The following is a 10673-nucleotide window of genomic DNA, read 5'->3' as shown; positions in this document are numbered from 1 at the left end:
GGAAGATTAGAAGACGACATACAAATAGTCACCTTTTTAGGTAAGTAGGGGTTAGGAGTCCCCGGCTACGTTTACCAGCCATGTGAACAGAGTCCCCAGAAAGTATTGATGCACAACTCCACCAATTGATGTTCAATCACATCTGGATCATGGCAATTTAACGCCTGAATTCTGAATCCCTTGACATAATCATTCGGATGTTCGTTGTTTCGCTCCTTCTGAGTTGTGGCCATGTCCGTCTGAGTTTTGGCAAGAAATTCCTATCTCTCCATTAAATCGACAAGAGGTTGGCTTCCTCTGGCTCCTCCAGTCTCTCGTCCTGATGGGGGAGTGGCAGCAGCTTTGGTGACAACTGGGGGCGTCACAGTTGAAGAAACATTGGGAGTGGCGACAGCGGCTCTGGCTCTGGTGATTGGGGGTGTAACGCCTGGGGAACCTTTCCTACGGCGCTGGTGTTGGTGCTAGAGGATGTAGCGCCATGGGATGTGTTGAATGCGCTTGCGGACGATACACTAGTGTTGGTCATTCCCTTTTGCCCTCGTTTGATATGTTCACATACTCTGTCTGCATCGTCTTTGGCAGAGGTAATACCTCAGACAAGGATTCAACATTTTTGTTCCATCTCTGAAATTGGTGGCATTCTCCGAGCAAATATTTTCTGGCTCTTGCTACATCCGGTTTGCCATACTTTTAAGAGACAAAACGTCTCATTTTGCAACTTGACAACATCAGCCTGATTTGCGACAACATCTTCTAATATTTTTTCCATATCTCCCATGGTGATTGGCTTCCATCTATTCATTGCTTATGCAAGGTTCGAATGACCCGAATACGTCTGGAAAGAATCTTTGACTGAAACGAGTTTCGATTAACGATTGAATTGGGCCTAAGACCAATTGGGATGGAAATGAAATTGGGAATTGAATTTGCAACTGAGATATTTAATCTCCCACTGTGGTCTCCAATTGTTTGTGTGTGAAAACTGTTTCTGCCGGTTTTGGTAAATTCGGGTGTGTGGATGATAAACGAATCTAAACCCTAAACAATGCACTGCACGGGAGTACTTTTGATTCGAGAGATCAATCTGTACAATCCTGGCCTAAACCAAGAAAAGGCCGTTCCAGGCTTGCTTCGGTCACAAAGTGAAGGAGAAGGGTTGGTCTTAGGGAGCGAAGCAAAGAGAGTGTTGAGACCAGAGTGGTTAATTCTGAAGATGTGGCTTGTTTTATGACTTGTATCACAAAGTGGAACTGGCTTGCAGAGTGAAAAGCTATCAGTTCTTGGTGATTTCTGGATACTATGTTGTTGCCGACCAAAAACTTGTTGTTTGGTGGAAATAGGTGAAACCTATTTATACAAGTCATAATAAAACGTACCCTGGTCTCGTAGGAAGTGGGAACGGTTGAGTGATGGGAGAGTGTGTAACCGTCATAAACCGTGCTTCATTATGAAGGAAGTGGATCCGTTTACACACGTTACTTCTTGCCACCATTAACCATCCCGCTTCATGACACCTTCTTGTAACAGGCGTATTGCATGCCGCAAGCTGTAAACTGCCAGACCAATACCCTGATGAGTATCCCCCAGTTTGTGACATGTTTGATGTCTCGAGTGTTTTTTGTGGAAAACATGTAGCATTTTTCTATGTGTGGCAAGCCAAAATCAAGAGTCTTTTCGCAGGAAAATAGCATGTGATACTATTAGGTCCGTCTTGGCTGGTCGCCTAAAACTTGCCACAAGTCCGTCAGTTCGGTGACGAACTTGGATGGCTGAGATTGCATCTCATGAGGAAGGGTAGCCGTTGATTATGGCTACCTTATGTTGGCTCCTGGTAATGTCACAGTGGCGTTTTGGTGTATGCCAGTGGCACTGCGGCATGACTGGCATAGCTCGTGCATGCCAGTGGCACGGTGGTGTAAGTGGCGCCTGGCATATCCATGGCCACTATATTTAAGCGGTTGGTCGCCTAAAACTTTCTACAAGTCTGTCAGCTTGGTGGCGAACTTGGATGGCTGAGATTGTAATTCAGGAGAGAGGGTGGTCGTCGATTATGGATACATTCTGTTGGCACCTGTTAATGGCATAATGGCATAGCCGTTCCTGTGGCGTTGTGGCATTGCCACGGCTGTGGCGATGTGGCATGGCCACGCCTGTGGCGTTGTAGCATGCCCACAGTTAGGGTTTGGCAGCATGGCCAAGGCTAGGATTTGGCGTCGTGGCCAAAGTTAGGGCTTGGCGGCATGATCAAGGCTAGGATTTGGCGGCGTGGCCAAAGTTAGGGCTTGGCAGCATGGCCAAGACTAGGATTTGACGTCGTGGCCAAAGTTAGGGCTTGGCGGCGTGGCCAAGGCTAGGATTTGGCGCCCCGTCCAACGTTAGGGCTTGGTGGCATGGCCAAGGCTAGGATTTGGCGCCGCAGCCAAAATTAGGGCTTGGCGGCATGGCCAAGGCTAGGATTTGGCGTAGCGGCCAAAGTTAGGGCTTGACGTCATGGCCAAGGCTAGGATTTGGCGTCGTGGCCAAAGTTAGGTCTTGGCGGCATGGCTAAGACTAGGATTTGGCGCTGTGGCCAAAGTTAGGGCTTGGCGGCATGGCCAAGACTAGGATTTGGCGTCGTGGCCAAAGTTAGGGCTTGGCGGCGTGACCAAGGCTAAAATGGATCGTGGCATGCTGTGGACTATGACCAAAAATTAGGGTTTCGGCTAATGCTAATGAAGCAAAAGTCTTGTCTCGATCATGAAATCCTAATTGGAGTCCGTTATGGAATTGGCCACGAACAGAAAGTGGATTAGCACGTGGTGGCATCATTTGTGGCACATTGACATGTTATTGCGGCAGAGTGGCATGTTGGCATATCTATTAATATGTTGTTGTGGCAGGGTGCGATTGGCTTTCCAGTTAGTATGGTGGCGTGGAAAGGTGCGTTTGGCCCTTAATGTATGGTGGCGAGTTTAGAGCGACTTGATTGGTCAAGAAAAGGGGTCGGCCAAACATAAGGTGCGGCCACATCTCTAGTGCTCGTGGCGCATTTTAAAGTGACCTGATTGGTCGGTAGGAAGGAGAGGGGTCGGCCAAGCATGGGCGTGGCTACACTTATGGTGTGAGTGTGGCGGCTTTAGAGCAAACCTGATTGGTCGAGGGAGATGGGTTGGTTTAGGATGGGGCGTGGCCAATGGCGCTGGTTGGCCTAAGGCATGGCCACGCCTCCCTTTGCTGCTGCTCCTACCCTGTGGCTCCTTGTTTTCTGATTCTGGACAAGATTTTGCACCTGCTAATCCATGACGAATTAATTACCTAGTTTCCTGGGCTTAATTTCGACAAAAAAGGTATGATATAATGCGCAAGGCGCAAAAACCCTAACTTTTGCAAATTAGTCAGGATAATTGATTGAATTCTATGTGTTGACACAGAGTTCTTTTAAGTTCATTTCCATAGAGCAGCATGCTTTCTGATTGAATGCCTTATGCAAAGACCTTATCCTTGATACTTGGAAATTCGTGCTACTCCGCTGCGAGTGAACACAAATTGTCATGCCATATCGACATTAAGGGTTCAGCCGGGGAACATAGCACATGAAGCATTCAAAGAAACTTATATTAATTGAATGTAGGCAAGGTGCCAAAATTTACAGAACATCTAGGATGGTTGCTACATGCGCCAGTCTGGATAAATTTCATGCAAATATATTGAACGGCTCAATAAATATGCCAGTGGAGAGGTTAACACTCATGGCTCTGTTTCCTTACATAGTGACGTCACATCAGATGCAAGGTTTTACAATGTTAACCTAAGCTAAAAACCACCATCAACAACTGTCTCTGAAACATCCAAAAGTTCCTAATCATTGCAAGAAGATCAAAAATTGATAATGTGAATACAACTACGTATACAATAAAAATAAACAGGTGCACAACTATGTACACATTAAGATACCCCTACAACTATCACATGCCAGCTAACAATAAAAGTTACACTTGGTGGAAAAAAAAATAACCTTGTTGCGGACTCCGCCCATGAAGTCTCATTGATCCCCATGAATCAAAACTTCTACTATTTGCATATGTGGTAAGCTCGTCTTCCCTTAAGTCAGATCCAATATTTTGCTTTCGCATCGTTTCCTCTACATATTGGGGCAGCACAAGGTCCCTCTTTCATTCCTCGGCATCTCAAAACATCTAGGATCAGACTTCGAAAGTTGTTTAGTAGTGGTCTAGGAAGTAAGAATAGTATTCCACCCGCACTCACTTCATGATCACTTGCTTAACTTATGACAACAACCAACAAAACTTGGAGATCGGGGCGCACAACCCTGTAAATTTCAACCACAATTTTAGGTCAAATAGAAAAATAAGAAAAATAAAGATGCTAAGCTACATGAGAAAAAAATTTGACCTATTTAAAAAAAATTAATGAAAAAAAAAGATGCCAAGCTATATTATAGGTGTACCACTATGTGCACATGTAATTTCTGTCATAACCAACAGTTAACGGCTCATAGCGTCCCTGATTTGACATCCAAAAAATGAAAAAAAAAGAGATTATTCACTAGGATTTGATTAAGAATCCTACCGTGATCTGTTATGTATATATGTAATTTTTGTCACTTGTGTATAACAATGTCAACTTATATTATAGGTGTACCAATATGTATAAATGTACAATTTCTGTCATAACCAACAGTCGTGGCTCATTGCATCACTAATATTCAAGAAATGAAAAAAGACTGGTCACTAAAATTTGATTAAGAGTCCTAGCATGGGCTATTATGCACACATGTAATTTATGTCACATGTGTACAAAAATGTACACTTACATTGTAGGTGTACCAATATGTACACATGTACAATTTATGTTGTAACCAACATTAGTGGCTCATAGCATCACTGATGCGACTTCCAAGAAATTAAAGTATAAATGAAAGAACTATAAGAGATTAAATCATTTCAATAATTGAGGAGAGAAACTTAAAGTAAAAAGGATACAAGGTCGTGAAATTTACCGGAGAGACCCAACACCGACGAAACATGTCAGCAGAAATCCGGGACCATAGGTAATGAAGATATGATCTCATTATACATGCATCACAGTTATATGACAATATTATGAGGGGTACATATATTGGGAACCAGAGTTCTGCTAGATGTGTCATTTGATAACCTCGGCTAAAAACATATGCTTAAGAAGAGGGATTGACACAATAAACTACATCTCAGTTCAATCCACCACCTCAGTTCCTAAAATAGGCTTGTTTTTAGGATGAAAATGGCGGTGAAATCCACCTGCACTCATCTTGTTACAGGTGCATCAATATGTACACTTGTATTACAGGTGCACCAATTTGTACACTTGTATAAAAGTGCACCAACATGTACACTTATAGAAGGATGGTAACCTAAATGTCAAGAGACCATGTCAAGCTAAATCATCAACTCTGCAAACGATGCACTGCTAGAAAAGCATCCATTATTGCATTTAAGAAGATTACAAGGCTTACACAATATTATTCTTCTGAGCATTACGTAAGACTGACTAAGATCAGACCAAGAAGACCTGCGTATTATAATTATAAAATATACCTCTCATTGTAAGTGCGGAGGACTCGTATAGTTTCCTTTTGTAAGTAAATGATTCAATTGGCGCAAGTGTAGGAGTGTAATATGGCGTAACATTAACACCAACACTTAGCGAAAGTATCCTTCACAAAATATTACTACCCTTTGCAAGCCATATTATGCATTCGCATTTAGAGATCTCAATAACCTCACCGTCGTCATCAACACCAGCTTCCTTCTGAGTTAACATCACATATCACATTAGAGATGCAGAAAGAGAATTACAAAAAAAAAAAAAAAAACTAAAATAGAAGATTCTTATATAGTGAGAAGCATGTGTACAACTATGTACACATTAACAATTAACATGTGTGCAACTATGTACACATTAACAATTAACATGTGTGGAACTATATACACATTAGCAATTAACATGTACACATTAATAATGAAACTTATTTTCTGACATCCTATATTTGAGGGACACTATAGAATTATTTAGATGTCTACATTCCAATTTCAGACCAATCTGGAAATTGTAAGTTCTCATATTTTGTATGGAGTTTGAAAATATAAAACTGGAGTTCAATTGGTCTGTCAACTGTATATGAAAAGATGGCCGCAAGACTGCATTTCTGCAGTTTGTGGTTCTGGCATGATATACGCGCGAGAGCCATAAATCCTAAACGATAATTCGAAATGCAAATCCCTTCGAACCTATTATAGAGAAGACATAGGGGCAAAGAAAGAGTACTAATTGCAGAACAACAAATCTAAGCAAATAAATTCCCAATTAAAACTACAGAATGTTAAATTAATTCACTAAAACTATAAATACTTAATACCAAGAACAACAAGACATTCTGCAGAAAAGAGTTAATTATCAAAATGGGACACAAAATAAAACCAGGTACAAAGCTTTAATGAGGTAAATCCGTGACTAACCCATTAAAAAAAACAACACAACAGAATATAAAAAAAACATTTCTTAAATTAACAAACAAACACAAATATGGCAAAATAAAGGACATCCAAAATGAAAATTTATAAAAAAACTATAAAGAAAATGAGAAAAAAGCATTTACCTCTCTATGAGTATTATGATTATTATTAGAAACTCTATCTCCTGCTCCTACTCCCCGATTGTTATCATTTCTTCTTCTATATGATTGGTGGGGTGGTCGTCTTAGATTACTAAGCTAAGCAATGAACAAGAGCTGAAAAATTAATTACATACACCAATCATTTATAATAGGCAACGAAATAGAGGTTTTGTAACCCTTTAATATTGTTGTAGTTTGTACAGGGATCAATCATATTCTAACAATTGAGCAAAGTTTCCATTTGAAAGGGGAAAAAACAAGCAATACAACAACAAAAAGCCAATGGGGGGATGGCTGTTACAGTGCAGCTTAATTGGGAGAGCGAGATGACTATTACCAACAGAAAACAACACCTAACAAATTCATTTGGAGGCAGTAGTACGTCTCATTTTCTCTCTATAACGAAAACAACATCAAATTGGTACTCTTATAGAAGAAAAATGCCATAATTACAACCATCAATACACTTACGCTTCATTCTGATGCTTCCATTAACAGTAGCAATTACGGTTTTTGCTATTGGAGTGGTCTTGTTCATTGCTTAGCCTTATTGCAGAGAGTTGTTAGAAACTCATCTATATAATATGTGTTCAAAATTTAAACTCAATAAGTAGTTGACAGTGACACTAGCTTGATGGTTAATATTAGGTCGAAAATCCAATCTAAATCATTTTTGAAAAGATTACATGGGTAATAGAACTAAGTTGTGCTGCTTACAGATCCAAAATTAAATTTTAGATTGAAACTAAGAAAAAAATTATAGATCGAAATTCAATTAAGAGCCCTAAAAAGCTTCTGCAAAGAAATATTTTCATGATTTTCAACTCAAAATGATGAGAATCATCCCAAGATTAAATATCGAAATACTGGTTGTGAATCATAAAAGAAATTTGGGATGAAATTAGAATTTTTAATACCTCCGATGATTGATGGTAGCTCCGCTAATAAACTCCATTGTCTCCTTCAACAGATCGGAAGATGCAGAGATAAGTTTATCGGGGATGAGAAGTAGAGAAATGAAGACGTTTATCGACCGAGGACTGAAGAAAAGAACCTAAGCTAATTCATGAAAAGCTGATGGGCAGTTTTGCCATCGAAAATGTATGTTTTGTACTAAATCGTTTGATAAAGAACTAACCCGTTCATAATTTCGTAAATTAGGACTAACCAGTAGTAGGCCTGAGAGGGTTGGACTAGAGTTTCCAAAGCCCAACAAATATGGGAATAAACGTCAATTTCTACTAATAAATGATCGTTTTCTGCCTTTTCAAAACGACTAATGGATAGCCGTTTCCGGAATCTTCCGGCTGGGATTCCCGCATACTAGGGAAGCCTTGCGGGAAGACACCCTTTTGACCACGCTTTTTTGGCTTGGGAAGGGATTGGGCATGCCCATAAGACCCGATGTAATAGATTAGATATATCCTTCCCTTCACGAAAAAAAATAAATGGTTTTGTAAAACAGCGGACACGTTTATGATATATTTGGGTGTTATGGACACGTCACTTAACACCTGTTTGTTATTTCTTGAAGTTCTCCTTCGGGAATAGGAGCCGAGGAGGTGTTTCGCTTTTGTTTCGCTTTAGGTTCAGTTGTTAAATGGTAATTAAGTTAGTTATCAAGGGATATTTTAGTATTGTGGTTAGGGATCATGGTTTTTTTGAAGGGATCATGGTTTTTTTGAGGGGACCATGGTTTTATTGGCCACTTTTCCTATAGTTATAAAGTGTGTCCTAAAACATTGAAATGACTGACCTACCCTTAACCTAATTTACTTTAAAACCAACCCAATAACCACCTATATATATATATATATAACCACCACCTCCCACCATCGTCGATTACCACCACCACCACCTCCGATTATCACCACCACCAACCACCGATTACCACCGCCCACCACCGCCGATTACCACCACCACCAACCACCACCACCACTATATATATATATATAGCTTAATTTAAAACATTAACAAAGATATTCTCACAAACCCATTACTTGTCATTCGTTTTTGGTTGAATAAATGAGAAGTAATCATTAAAATGAGTTGAAAATGGAAGTTGCAGAGAGGTTTAATGGAGGATTTTTTCAGAGAAAAGTTCGGTTATCACGAATTAATTTTTTCTTAACCGAGCTCAGAGTTCGGTTGATTCGCAAAAAAATACTTTTAACCGAACTCCTTGTATTAGAACAACACAAGTCCATAAGTTCGGTTCCTTCGCAAAATAAGGATATCACCGACTTTAGTTTACGAAAATAATGAGAAGTCCACAAGTTCGGTTCGTTCGCAAAAATGTTAAGTTTTCTTTGTAACCGAACTCTACCTTTGAAACTTCGTAACCGAACTCTACTTAATTCGCCAAGAAATAAATTTCGTAGTAACCGAACGTTTGCCTAATTGCATATATGCATATATAAGCCCAGTTCGGTTGATTCGCAAGATATGTTGAAGTTTGCGAACCAACCGAATTTCTAACACTAGGTTATTTTTAACCTGCAGTTCGGTTGAGAACTTGGTTGCGTTGAAGTTTGCGAACTAACCGAACACACAAGATGTACCCAAATAAATTGTTAAGTTCAAAGTTCGTTTACCTACCATTTTATCCTAGGTAACTGAACATTACACTGTACGACCAAAACCTCCATTAACGAGCGAGTTCGGTAACCTGTGTGTTTGGAAAACGTAACCGAACTACACTTTCAGGTGTGTTTGGTTACATGTTCTTGACATATGGTAACCGAACTGGCCCAAATCTACATAAAAAATTTCATTTTTTTTGAAAGTTTGGAGCAATTCAACCAACATTATCTAAGTCTGAAGCATACCTGGGTACCCAAATACCCTTCCTCCGATTGTGGTTGGTAAAATCCATCGTTTTTCATGTTTTCCTTCTTCATCTTCTCTAACTTTACTCTCTCAATAATTCTACTTCTTTAAAAAAAAGGGTTATTTGGTGTTTGGTACTTACATTTTATCCAACTTTAGTGTTTGGTCTAACATTTGTCCAGCTTTGCATTTGGTACTTGGAATTCACGTTGACTTCCATTGACTGTGTTTGACTGAGTTAAGTATAATTCTTATTAAATTTATAATCCAAATATTTAGACATTGACTATTATATCCCTTCACTTGGACTGAATTACCCATATAACTGCACGCACACATTTTTCACACGCTTATAATTTCTAACCCACCCAACTCAACTCCTCAACCTTCTTCTCTTTTCTATCTTCATAGTCACAGACTTACTCCACCACCAACGCCATTTTCCGACAAGAACCTAAATAGCTTGATTCACTCATCGAAAGGGGTCAAAGCTTCCTGAAGAATGATTAAATCCCATTTCAATCCGTTCACCAATCAAAACGGTTATCAAAATAATCAAAATCAATAAAACAATTCGTTCTAGCTATAAGTAATCGGACGCAATTTTGAAGAACATGTAAGAGACTTAATCTCGTTCAGTGAGATATCATCTATACCTCTCAATCTATATACACTATCATATAATTTCTTATTATACAGAAAAAAAAAGAAACCCATTCATGAAAAAAAACAAGCATATCAATTAGACAAAAATCTTTCTCCATTCCAATTCTCCATTGTTAATTTCTTCCTAAACATCGCCACCACTCTACCATCACCAAACCACCAGTTGGTTCCCATTTAATGAAAATAGGGTTTTAGTTAAGTAATTGGATTTCAATTTGACGCAATAAATAAGGGTTTTCTTTGATTCAGATATAGGAATTTCGATTTGGTGAAATTAGGGTTTTAATTTGGTTCTGTAAGTTAGGGTTTTGTTTGATTCATAAATTGGGGTATTGATTTGGTTGAGTAAGCTAAGTTAAGTTTTGTTTCATTCAGAAATTGGAGATTCAGTGCATTAATGTGTTGTTCTTGAGATTTTGCTTTATGTAGGAAACTGGTTTTCACGAAGGGGAAGAAGAATAGTTTTGGACGTGGAGCAGTGGAGGAAAAAGTTAGGGTTAGTGTTATATGATCTCTCACCGTA

This window comes from Papaver somniferum, chromosome 7 (genome assembly GCF_003573695.1).
Source record: "Papaver somniferum cultivar HN1 chromosome 7, ASM357369v1, whole genome shotgun sequence".
Classification (NCBI taxonomy): Eukaryota; Viridiplantae; Streptophyta; class Magnoliopsida; order Ranunculales; family Papaveraceae; genus Papaver; species Papaver somniferum.
Note: the sequence above shows the minus strand (reverse complement) of the source record.